This window comes from Erpetoichthys calabaricus, chromosome 5, assembly GCF_900747795.2.
Source record: "Erpetoichthys calabaricus chromosome 5, fErpCal1.3, whole genome shotgun sequence".
Lineage (NCBI taxonomy): Eukaryota > Metazoa > Chordata > Cladistia > Polypteriformes > Polypteridae > Erpetoichthys > Erpetoichthys calabaricus.
The window spans coordinates 219112646-219125982 of record NC_041398.2 but is presented as its reverse complement, the minus strand read 5'-3'; the positions used below and the strand labels follow the sequence as shown (position 1 = coordinate 219125982).

Below are 13337 nucleotides of genomic sequence, written 5' to 3'. Positions count from 1 at the left end.
TTGCCTGAATCAGTCCTTTAAAACAATTACCCAAGCCCGGTGCTTCTTTTACACTAGCGTCTCACCTGCTTCTTCTGTTTGGGCCCTGCACCAGGCGAGACGCTTTCTCTGCAGCTGACCTTCTTTCAATCACACAGGTCTGGAGGCCTTCCGATCCTAGCTTTCGGTCGCACTGTCATCCTAGACCGGGACTTAGCTTCTCTCCAACGGCCAGGATTCCCACGCTGGAGACTACATGCCTAAGTCTCCCGACTCCCGCTGTCTTCCACGGCGAGTCACTTTCCTCATTAGTCACTCCTGCTCTTCTCCAAATGGTCAGCGGGAGCGACTACAATCAATTGCCCTAGGTATTAGCTTAACACCTCGCTAGGGCCCACAGTCTAGCTGCACTTGAGCATGCTCTCGCTCATTCGCCTTCGCTCTCTCTCTCTCTCTCTCTCTCTCTCTCTCCGGCTTTCTCCTTACGTCCTTCCAGCAACCTCCGTCTTTCTCTTTCCATTCATCTTATTTTCCTCCTCCTTCCCCGACTCGCGCTTCTATATATGTTGAGAGGGCATAGCAGCTGCGACAAATTAGCAGCCCCAGGAACAATCACGGATGTAGGCAGTCTCTCACCTGTGCGCTTAGGTGAGAAATGCCCCCACCGCAGATCGCCCTGAGACCCGCTACAGCCACGACCACCACGCCCCCTCGCTAAGCCGCGAGCGCGGTGATTATTTATTTTAAAAACTGGCCTTTGCTGAGAGCTGTGGACCACATCCTGTATCTGAATTTACAAGTTTAGAAAATAACTACGTGAATAGTCCTCGCACTGTTCTTCATTGGATTAAGAAGACTTGAAAAAAATAATTAAGGACCTATTAAGACTAAATGAAATGAAATGAGTAAATCAAACTAATATAGTTACATCAAACTCTGTAGCTACATTACGTGACTTCTAATCACTGGGTATGTCAGACTTGTCGACTGCATTGTCTCTGGGCATGTCACATTTGGCGACTGAATGCCTACCTTCCAGCATAGCCGTGCCCGCCCCTTTTGGTGATAGCCAATAACGTGCTGCCTGACAGAGCAAGTGCTGTTCAATGGCTTAACAGGAACGGCAACTATAGGCACAGTCTCAGCCCTTTTTTCTTTTTTGCCATTCTGTCATGGTGCATAAAACATGAGACATCAGGCAGGCAGACTTCTCTTTTTGTGGCCCAAAACACTCCCTTTCCATATTCCTTGTTGTTGCCTTCTATGCATCATATTTCTGGATTTATTTGGTTGTCTGCTCTCATGCATACTAACCACACAGCTGACACTAAAGACAATGACAAACCCATTTGATTTTGTCGGAGCAATTTGTGGATTAGTTGATGTGAGTCTCTTGGCATGCCACTAGCTAAGGTTATGTAAATGAAAGACATGACTGAAAATCACTGGTAAAGTCACATAATGTGGCATACCCTTAAGGGAATATGGAAAATGAATAAATTTAATGAAATGTTATAGTCCCCTGCTACCTAATGTTGGGCTAAGGGTACTCGGAACCAACATCCAGAAATGCAAAGTTTTATAGTGCTCATACCACCTTGTGTTGTATGGAGTGGATCAGAAAATAAACAAATAAATGAATGAATTAAATGTACTTGCACACCCACTACCATGTATTGAACTAAAGGGGCTAGAGTAGTAGTAAATGAAATGAAAGAATGTAACATTAGAAATCTCTCTTATCCTGTATTGAACTGAGGCAACTTAGAAAACAAATAGATGAAATCCTATAGTGGCTCTTACTATCTTGTAGTGGATTTAGCAGATTCAGAAAATGATTGACTAGATAAATGTAATGTTATATTTCCCCTGCTACCCTTCACTGGACTAAGAGGATTTGGAAAATTAATGAGGGAGTGAATTAAATATTATAGATCCCTACCAACCTGAAATATACTTAGAATGGAATTAAAAATGACTAAGTGAATAAATGACAGAACAAAATCCTGTGCTCGTATTCTGTACAGGACTAAGCAGATTTAGAAAATGAGTTAATAAGTGAATAAAACTGTATAGTGCACTGCGACTGGAGCTCGGCTTTTGGTAATACATCTCCATGACTCCAGTATTTTAGTGGTGAACCTGTGGCTCAGTTTAACCTGTTTATATACAGTACTTGCCTCTTGGTACAACATGCATGCCATGCTGCACTTTATTCTTTGTCGCCTGATGGCATGGCATGTGGGTGTGTGCCGCTACTTTAGGGGTGTATGCCAGTCTTCCTTCTTCGGTTTAGCACTGCCCTGCTGCTGTTTTTTTGGTGATTATTGCTTGACAACAATCTTTTTTTGGCTGCCCAGAACAGCAGAAGATATTAGTTATTACATTTACGTTTTTTGTGCAATTTTGTCATTTGTTTAAAATAGAACGCAACCCACTAAGCTGGAATATGACAGGAAGTGTGGTTTGGACCATCACCCTGTATACACGCGTCTGCTATCTGCAAGAGCTTTAACATGATGCTGTTTATTTTTACTGTATACCATACGTCAGCGCAATGGATTTGGGTGATAACATCAGCACAGCAGGATGGTACTTACCGTCTGGTGGTCACTGGCTTGTTTCTTAAGACTCTCTCTGTGGTTTCTGATTTTTATTTATAAATACATTTTATTGTTAACATCAGAATTAAAAAAAGGCCTAATTTCTCTAAATCTGGCTCCGGTTTCCCAAAGCGTAGATTAAGGTGGGTTTAATAATAAATGGCTTGTCTTTAATTTAAGTATATTTTATTTTTTTTGCTCAAAACAGTGAGTTGGTACCCTTTAACTTCTATTAAGACTCGCGGGCGACTTTGTAGTTCTACTCTTCTGCTGACAGCTGGCAGTTTTACAAGTAGTGTGCGGCAATACACGTTGACATAAGTGTGATAATTCATTTTTAATTGTCCCCTTATACTGACATCATCAATCAATTATAATGAAAATGGGTATTAAAATTTAATATTTATTATCATAGGATTTTAGTTCATATTTTTGTCCTAAATATTATTATAGTGTCTTGCTATTTATGTATTGTGCATGGTATCGCTGATTATTACTGAATCTCAAAGTACAGTGCCTCAAATTCCAATTACTTTCTAATGTTTCACAACAGTGTTATTTAAACCATGGGGGTATTTTTCGTACGTGGATTACTCGCTTAGCCGGATGTAATTGTTGACGATTTGGCCTGATCCTGGATCTGTCGGTTTTTTGAAACTCTTGCTGGAAGTGTTGTCATAGCAACACATCCAAATCCGCAAACCTGCTCGGAGCAGGTTTGTTCTGCGTAAACAAAGATTAGTTTACACACGTGATCAGTGACGGTGCGTGGAAGTCATCCAGTCAGGGCTTCGCCGTTCATGAATGAGCGACCAATTGATATTGGTGTGCAAATTATACGAAGAGAATTTCATATAAAGAGGGTTTTGCGCGATCGGCAAGATCCTTTATTGCCCCCGGAGGAAATTCTGTACGAAAGATACCGCTTTAGCCGAGGGGGAATATTGTACCGCAAAGATTTATTAGCTCCGTATATTCGAAGTCAAACTCGGCGAAGTCGGGCTCTCTCAACCACACAGACAGTAGGCATTGCTTTGAGGTTTCTTGCAAGCGGCACTTTTTTATATACCGTAGGCGATGCGGAACAGCTATCGAAAAGTGCAGTTTGCCAGGCAATTCGTAAAGTCTGTTTGGCTCTGAAACATTTCCTTCAGGTTTTCATTGTGTTTCCTGGACACCTGCGTGTGCAGACAATAAAAGAGGCGTTTCATGCCATTGCAGGTAGGTAATACACAGGCTAAAACACCCACAGTTCCACGAAGAATCCCACAATCAGCCTAACATTCTCATTACCAGGATTTCCAAATGTGATTGGGGCACATGGAACTGATCAGAGTGGAGTTTGATCAAACATTATTTGGAAAGTGTACCTCTCCTCCTGATGAATAATCAGACACAGTGTCTTCATCAAATATTTGACCTTCGTTAATATCTCGTTGGTCAGACACAGGTTCAAGGGATATGACATTCCCTGCAACTGACCCAACAAAAAAGAGGGCTATATGGAACATACCTATAGCACACATGGAGGACAAATATGCAATGACCATCCTTTACCTGAAATGAAGTGACCACCGCATCCTGCCACTGGTTCTGAGGAGGAGCTTCCCCCTGGAATGCCCTCAGAAACAGGGCGATGGGCATTTTGCTGGAGAGCCAACTCTTCTGCAGGGGTTAGGTCTGGACCGCGTGGACCTCCACCTGTTTTTTGCTTGTCTGCCTCCTTATTAGCTTTAAAATTAATGTTTTTTATATTATATATGATTCTTTATGTCAACAATTCTTTAAATAGTTATATACCAATATTTACCAGTTTGAAGTATATTCTTGTACTTCACTTTAACCTGTTCCCATGTTCTCCTTGTGCTCACGTTTGATCTGGAATTATGACATATTAAATAATAATTAATCTGACACATAGGAAATGAAACGCTGCATTCACTAAGTACAATGTACACTACTTAGCGTTTAATTTTTTCGGCCACTTTTTGTCAGCCGTCTTTTCTGGTCTGGGCTGCTTTTGCAGTGTTACCGCTTGTGTATATTAAATCTTGAAATTCTTTGTGTCCTTCGAATAAAAGGTCTTGCGCCGCGTGTGTGAAAAAAAAAAATGCGCCCGTTCTTTCGTCATTTTGTTACAGCCTATCAAAGACTTGCTGATCATGTTTTCTAGACTCAATATATATGGGCTTTTCACTCAGCGCGGGCGCGCGCATTCATCTCGTATGATTAGATCCAGCTACACTAATCTAATACACAGCTGCGTTTGAAAAACCGACTTATCTGGATGAGTTTCACTGGCATTAACTCATTCAAGATGAGGCACCTGATCTCGGATGGTTTAAGCGATGTACGAAAAATACCCCCCATGTGTGATATCCGAACTTGAGTCATGCCAAGTCGTGAATCACAGTAGTACTAAATGAGGAAAATAGGTCGCAAACGGTTTGCAGAATGCCTTGCAAGGGGTTGTTGCTGGCAGCTTAATCAAACATCACTGCTCTGCTATCGCTCGCATCTGATTCTCCGAAGGACTCGCCATACCCCACCATCCCATAGGACCACGATCTCCAGAGGGGTTGGGGCGACCTTTGACGGTGACTTTTCCAAGGGGCAATGACACTCCATGTTGATTGTGTCAACAACAACACAAAACGGATAAAATTAGGCCACAAGAAAAAAAAAGTTTAAAGAATCACTGCTTCACAAGATTAACAAAATGTACATTTCTTTTTGGGAAGATTTTTATACTGTTTAATTTCTTTCCTTTTTTGGAAGTAATGTTTAGACTAAAGGCCATGTCACATTACATGACTCCTCCAGAGATTTTCAGCCGCAGACTTCATTTACGGAATCTTAGGGAGTCGAGGGCAATCACAGCGTATCCCCGTGACCACCAGTTGTAAACTTTGACATACCCAGCAACTCCCCCCAACAGATGGGTTTGGTTTTGTCTTAAGTTGTAGAGGCAGACTTGTACGGGTGAGAGCTGATGACCCGTTAGCGCTTACCTGAAAGTGCCATGCATATAATGGAGCTACAAGGAATAAGGAGCACAGGTGTTTCGGACCTTGCCAAACAGAAGAGAGTCCAGTCTGCTTGACGCTTTGTGTTTTATGTACCACGACAGAATGGCAAAAAGAAATGGCAGTTGTACTTGACTTGCATGTTAATTTCTAGTACAGCTCTGGCTCCATCACGTAGCACATTATTGGTTGTCACAAAAAAGGGTAAGCACAGTTGTGTTGGAAGGTAATCATTCAGTTGCCAAATGTGACATGCCGAGCGATTTCAGTCACGTAATTTGACATGGTATGGTGAAAAGTTCGGGAACTGTAGAAATTGCTTAATGTGACATTGGTCCCTAGTCAAGTCCAGGGTAGAGAGAGACACCATGGTTTGAATGAATTCATTCCAGTCCCCTTAGTCTTACTTCGACCTTAAAATTGTGCCATTACGTCTTTCTTGTCTCCTTAGTCCAATGAAGGGAGGTGTGGGGACTACAACATTTAATTAATTCACATATTCATTTTGTTAATTTGTCTGCTCAAATACAGGATAGCAAGAGGACTAGAAAGTGTCGCTCCCTTGCTCTCTGAGCCTGCTTAATCCAATGCATAATATTGGAAGTTGTATTAATTTATACACCTCTATTAATTCTCAAAATCCCAAAATATTACAGTAATTTGATAATATTTCATTAATTCATCAATTTCATTCATTCATTCTCTTAGTCGTGTGACCAGTAGGACTATAGTGGTTCAATAATTCTTCATTAGACATGTTTACCTAATGGAGTGCAGGGAAGAGTGTTACTATAATATATTATTCATTTTCCAAATCCTGTTATTTCAAAATTTTGATGTTGCATGTTTTATGTACCACAACGGAATGGAAAATATTTAAACAAAAAAAAAAACATAATTGTAAAGCCTTCACATAGGAACTAGCTCTGTTAGGCAGTATCACGTTAATGGCTACCAGAAAAAAGCTTGCAATACTTTGAAAATGTAAAACTGTCCTGGAAAGTCATTAAGCACTTTGTCTAATTTGCAATTTCTAGTGATGTAATATGACATGCTCAGGTGACAAGCTTAGCAACTGTAGTCATCAAGTTTGATGTTCCCTCTGACTTAAAATGTTAATCCGTTTTGTTGTTTTAATAAATCCCTGATACACAGGTTACAGTTGGTCCAAAATGCTGCCACTCGCTTTCTGGTTGGGACAAGAAAGTATGACTCTGTTTCTCCTATTTTAGCTTCTTTACACTGGTTGCCTGTCAGTTTTCTAATTGATTTTAAAATCTTGCTGCTAGTTTTTAAATCTTTACATGGGCTTGCTCCTGCCTATTTATCTGAACTGAGTGTTTTACATCAGCCATCTAGAGTGCTTAGATCTTCTGGTCAATTGTCTCTTGTTGTCCCTCGTACTAAGTGTAAAACCAAGGGGGACAGGGCTTTTGCAGCTGCTGTGCCTCACCTGTGGAACTCCTTACCTCATCATATAATGGAGTCATCTACAATTGAACTGTTCAAAACAAGATTAAAAACTCATTTCTATTCACTTGCATTCCGTGACTTTCAGTAATACTGATGGTTTCCTCTTTGTGATTATATAACACTAGACGTTAAGCCCGTTACAATAACGGGCGCGAGAACAGTAGTCCATAAACATTAGTAGGTACAGTCTATATTAAATGGCAAGGGACCTTTTACCTCATTAAATTTTTTCCGTAAAATGCCTGTAATTTTCTCTGACAGTAATACTGGCTTTGCTGTCCATAATATGTGTTTAGATAGATAGATAGATACTTTATTAATCCCAATGGGAAATTCACATTCTTCAGCAGCAGCATACTGATACAATAAATAATATTAAATTAAAGAATGATAATAATACAGGTGAAAAAAACAGACAATAACTATGTATAATGTTAAATATTAACGTTTACCCCCCCTGGTGGAATTAAAGAGTCGCATAGTTTGGGGGAGGAACGATCTCCTCAATCTGTCTGTGGAGCAGGACAGTGACAGCAGTCTGTTGCTGAAGCTGCTCTTCTGCCTGGAGATGATACTGTTTAGTGGATGCAGTGGATTCTCCATAATTGATAGGAGCCTGCTGAGCGCCCTTTGCTCTGCCACAGATGTTAAACTGTCCAGCTCCATGCCAACAATAGAGCCTGCCTTCCTCACCAGTTTGTCCAGGCGTGAGGCGTCTTTCCTCTTAATTTTTAAGTGATTAAAATGATTAAAGTGATTTTAATTTTCTGTGACAACAGTGGGCAATCAGCCGATTCTCCCCATCAACTAATGTAATGTGCGCAAAAATAAATCTACTTTTACTTTATACTTTACCGGGCCAAGCTTCTTAATCGCAAATCTGACATCCTCAGAGTGAACACTTGCACAACAATGGGGAAGCTGGTGTCCGTGTCTCAGTACCCGATTGGATTTTTCGTTTTTTCTGTTTTAGGTCTTACCTCATTTACCGAAATCTGATTGGATCTGCCGCGCGATATTTTATAGGTCCCGCCCTCTCTGTCTTGTGTGACGCGTCAGGCGGCCTTTGAAGCATCTGCTTTGAAGCATCACTCCGTGCCCCGCGCATGTGCACTTCACCAGAAGACACGGACACATGGACGCACACGGATTTTATTAAAGAGGATTACTTCTATTTTTTTTATGTATATAACATTATTTATATTTATTATGTATTTTATTTTATGTTCATATATTTCTATTTATGTTTTATATTAATTTGTTTTGTTTTATTCTATTATTGTAAAGCATTTTGGCCACAGCATTACTATGTTGTTTTAAATGTGCTATATAAATAAATAGACATTGACATTAATCCGATGCCAGATTACTTGACTTTAATATCGAAAAGTGTGTATAGCTCAGAAGAATGTTGGGTGGGGAGGGGGGTGGTGTGCCTGACTTCTAAGATATCACAAGGGAAGGGATACTGGCAGTTTGGCACTGAGCTGTCAAAAGTCTCATTCAAAATGGAGAGAGGCACACAAAGATCTTGAACATGCACAACAATGAGAAAGACAGAGAGAACTTTGACTAGGTTGTTCCTTAGGAAACTAGAAAGCAGGTGACCCAGCAGACATCTAGACCTGACCCACTGAGTAGAAACAGAACACATGATCTGTACTGGGCTGTGCTCTTCCTTTAGCAGAGTGGGCTGCATGGGTACTCTGTGAGAGACCTGGCTGTCTTAGGGCAACAGAAGACCCAAAAGTGTCCACAACTAGGAGCTCTAGTTGGATGTCCCAGTAACAGAAGAGTTTTACCTGGGAGGTGACCCTCACAGGAGGTTTAATTCCAATCATTCTCAGAGGTCCTACAAATCTGGAACTTGTAGGAGAAGATAGAGGAGAGCGAGATGGAAGGTGAGCAAAGCACTGCTACAGGTTGGAACACAAAAACGTAGCCATGTACATAATAAAGAGCTCTGCTGTTAACTCTCCTACATTAAGTTATTATTTATCACATATCAAAAATCATTAGCAGAAATATTTATAATGTTGTGTTATTGTTATTGTCCTTTTATATTCTTAAAGGCACAGTCATTGTAGTTTATTTTCAGTATACTGTATGTTGCACTGTATGTATAATTTGTATGTGACAAACGAGATTTGATTTGACCAGGTTTAAGGGGCAGCAAACACAGTCAGAGGATTCTAGGTGGAAGACCCCATGAATGTTTTGTTTTCTGTTATTTTTGTACTTATTCTTTGGAAGTGCTTATTTCAGTCATGGAGCTGTATATTTGTAAAGGCTTCATCAAGTTGACTTGTTGAGGATTTGTTGAAGAATATCCAAATACAAGTGCACCTGGGAAATACACAGTTCAGCAACTGGTGAAAAGGTGGTGTGCTGCTTCTACCATTAACAATTCACTAACGCCTAGGAACCCTTGCTTTCGTACCCTAGAGGTTGTTCCCAACATTGCAAATCATTTAGATGTCCTAATAAGTCAAAGTGGTGATAATTACAACAGACAGGTGTGTCGTGTTCCCTGTGAGTTGTGCTGTGATTTCATGATTAGCGTAGCGGTAGAACCTCCCCTCGTCCTGGACATTGGAAGGCCAAATTAATGGGCCAACTTTTGTCTCTCTTCTACTTATGTTGTAAAGCTGCTGCTGTGGTTTGATTTTTGACACCCTTATGTTATGATATGGTTTGTTTTTAAAATTTGCCAGACATTATTGTATTCATAAGAATAGCCTTTGTGTTGATATGAATTGCGTATGAACACTTTGAAATCACATCAGTTTTTTTCTGGTTACTGGTATGTGCAAACTCCCACATACGATATACCATTCAAATTTTCTTGGTGTCTAGTTATGGAAGATGATGTTGAGCTTTTTGGGATTCATCACTTCAAGGGCAGAGTGGTGGCTCTGAGGCTAGGGATCTGCACTGGCATCAGAAGGTGGCCGGTTAGAATCCCATAAATGCCCAAGTGAATCCACTGTATTGGACCCTTGAGCAAAGCCCTTAACCTGCAATTGCTCTGTCCTGGGTATGACGTTAACCTGCATCCAGGGACTCCGACTGGCAGGGCTTGGTAGCAGGATTGACACTCCAGCCACTGGGGGAGGGTGGGAAGCTCACACTGTTCCACTCCATTTGAACTAGCATGGTGCTGAGGTTGAGGCACTTAGCGCACCCACTACACAACAAATCGCCTCAGGATCCCAAATTAGGGCCAAACATGCTATATCAGTGCATGTTCCTGACCCCTCCCTCTCTCTCTCTTCTATTTTTGGTCCTCTAGACCGAGAAAAAATCTTTTTTTAGACCATTTTTGGACCAAAGTTTGTGAGTGAAATTACACCCTTATGATAAAAAGCAAACTAATAGGTGTCTTCATCAAAAATGATCAGAAGGACTTAAAGTTGTGCAGGCCACATCAGCCATCCCCGGGGGTACAAGGTGTCAAACGTTGGAAAAAATATGGATGTGTAATATAGACATGTGTAGGATTATTTTATGCTGATCATGAATAAGATAAAATTTTTGAAATTTGATTCTTCACTGGTGGTCCTAACTCCCTAAGAGCCACTCCCAGAAGGTTACAAATGAAAAATATTAAAAATGGGCATGTCGTGTATTGTTTAGACAATTTCAAGGGTTACAGATATAATGTTGTTTTTGATTTTTTCTATTATGCTTAAGAATATTTAGGTTTTAGACATTTTAAATTTTAACATTTCAAATATCTGACCCAACTATTCTTGTTTATTATGTACTTCTGCCTCATGAAGTAAATTATTACATTTCTTATGAACTCTCTGAATTCAAGCCAAAAATGACCTAAAAATGAGGGGATTTGGGTCTAGGTGGCCAACAATAAGGGGAAAACTAAAAAGCCTGACATCTTGCATAACTAGACATCAAGACAAGTTGAATGGTATGTAGAGATTTTTTTCAAACCGGTGAGTCAGGAGGTACTTGGGGGAGAAAAAAAAAAGCAATGAATGATTTCAAAGTATTAACAGTGTGTAAAAGGCTTGGGCGGTTGATATTTTACCTTTTGCTGATGGTACTTTATGTTCAAATTTTGGGGATATTGATGAACATGTGCTAAAAAGGCATGGCTACCAGGTTGGAAAATTAAAAAAAGGAATATCGGATTACAGCCTTTGTTTTCTACTACAGTGGAACCTTGGTTTGTGAGCATAACTCGTTCCGGAAACGTGCTTGTAATCCAAAGCACTCGTATATCAAAGGGAATTTCCCCATGAGAAATAATGGAAACTCAGATGATTCATTTCACGACCCACAAATATTTATATAAAAATGATTAATACAAAATCTTCACTCTAACTTAACAGAATCACTGCAATCTGGTGGCTCACTGGAATCTTCTTCTTTTGTGACTTTCACAAGGAACCTATCCAATGACCGTTGCTTTTGCCTGAAGAGTCACTACACTTGGACACAAAATTAAAAAAATGTTTTACACACTGTAAGGTTTCTAAACTCTTTTGGGATTCCCCCCTCCACAATGGGACAACAGCGTCCCGAAACAAGCAACCACAGGCTCCCAGCGCTGTAGCAGTTTGCCGTAAAAGAGAATCGGTAAAGATCACGGACATGCTATAAGCGCCTGCCGTTGATGGGTGATGCAAGGAACATTATAAATGCGCATGGCACAGTATTGCTTGCCCACTAACCTGGTCACGACCCTGCCTGACTGCTGTGTCTGTGTATAGGAGAGTGGTAGATCCCACTACAATAAATAACCATGCTGTTCCCGTTTTCATGCTGAATAAAGCTGGTTTTGCTAAAGTACCTGAGACTCGGCCTCGTGTTTTGGGGTACAAGACAGGGACTTGCACGCTACACACACACATGGTCACCATGCTATAGTAAACCGTATACACTCATACGGATGTTGACTACATGAGTGAGGCACGGCGACTGAGAACGAGAATGGGAGACGATTACCCACAATCCCCACGTGACGCTCGGTGGACAGAGTGTATACGTACTAATCGTATTGCAAGAACTCGCTCGTTTATCAAGTTAAAATTTATTCATTTTAGCTCGTCTTGCAAAACACTCGCAATCCAAGGTTTCAACAGCATGAGCTGCATGATTTGTATCCAGCAAAGAAGTGCTGCCATTTCCCAGTAGACCATGTAAGGGGTTAACACTTGCAGTGCCAGCTGCACTGCCACGGCGAATCCTTTTTATCTTGCCTCTATGTTAGTTTGTAGTGCATGATTTGTGCCTCACAATATTTTAGTGTACAATAGCTTCCGCATAAATAATGCGGCAGGGATCAAACTGCTTCTTGCTCAATTCCTACAAGGCCGCACCACCTCTTTCATGCGTGTAATTGAAATTGTGTGATTAATTGCAGGACTTATTTTCCTGTTTCTATGTCCATAGATACAATAATGTGCACTTGCTTTCCTTTTAAATTTTGTTAAGTTTGTCTTGCTTTCACCAGTCCTGAACTGGATTAGATGGGTTTAAAAGTGAATGAATGGACAGATTCTTGATCTCCTGAATTCTCGCATAGACGTCTCTCTCCTGTTTTAATGTAGCAGATGGTGATAGCTCTACAAATGCACATACAGTAGGTCATGGGCAGCTGACAATCTCAGCGATTAATTGTGATGCACCTGGGTCTGTTTTTTTGATTTTTTTTTCCCTGTAAGTTTAATTAGCAAATCTAAAGTGGGCTTGTATGAGTGAGAGTGGGTTTGGGAGTAAGTATGCTTTGCAATGGAGCTCAAGGTTGGCTCCCTCCTTGGGTCCAGTGCCATCTGAATCGGCTCCAGACCCCTGAGCCAACTAGTTAAACAGGTTCAGGTGGTGAAACAGTGAAATGATGGATGTGTCTGTGCATGTTGTATTAGATGATTATGTTAAAATAAAAAATATATATATATCCCACTAAGGTAGAAGATCAAAGACTAAACATTTGAAGTTTATGCATGCAACTGGCTCAGTGCAGAGTCACATTTGAATTTTCTTTATTCTGAGCCCAATGAAAAAAATAAAAGCATAAAAACACATACATGCAGTTTTCAAAACAACATATAAACGGTTTGGAGACAAAGTGCAAAAATCATCTCATACTGTAGTGTAATATCATAATTCACACACAGTAGATATACTGACTAAATAAAAATACTACAAAAATATTTAAAACCTACTTGTTACGATTTGATGTACGTTGGTCCCTGGATTGTGTGAGATGCTACTCAGGTTCTCTGTGCCGCTG

At 40.5% G+C, this 13337-nt stretch overlaps 1 protein-coding gene across 9 annotated transcripts in view; it reads left to right on the top strand.

The window, feature by feature from the left end:
* The window catches only part of rab27b (RAB27B, member RAS oncogene family), a 408143-nt gene that overhangs the window by 264989 nt on the left and 129817 nt on the right, over positions 1–13337 (top strand). The window lies entirely within an intron of this gene.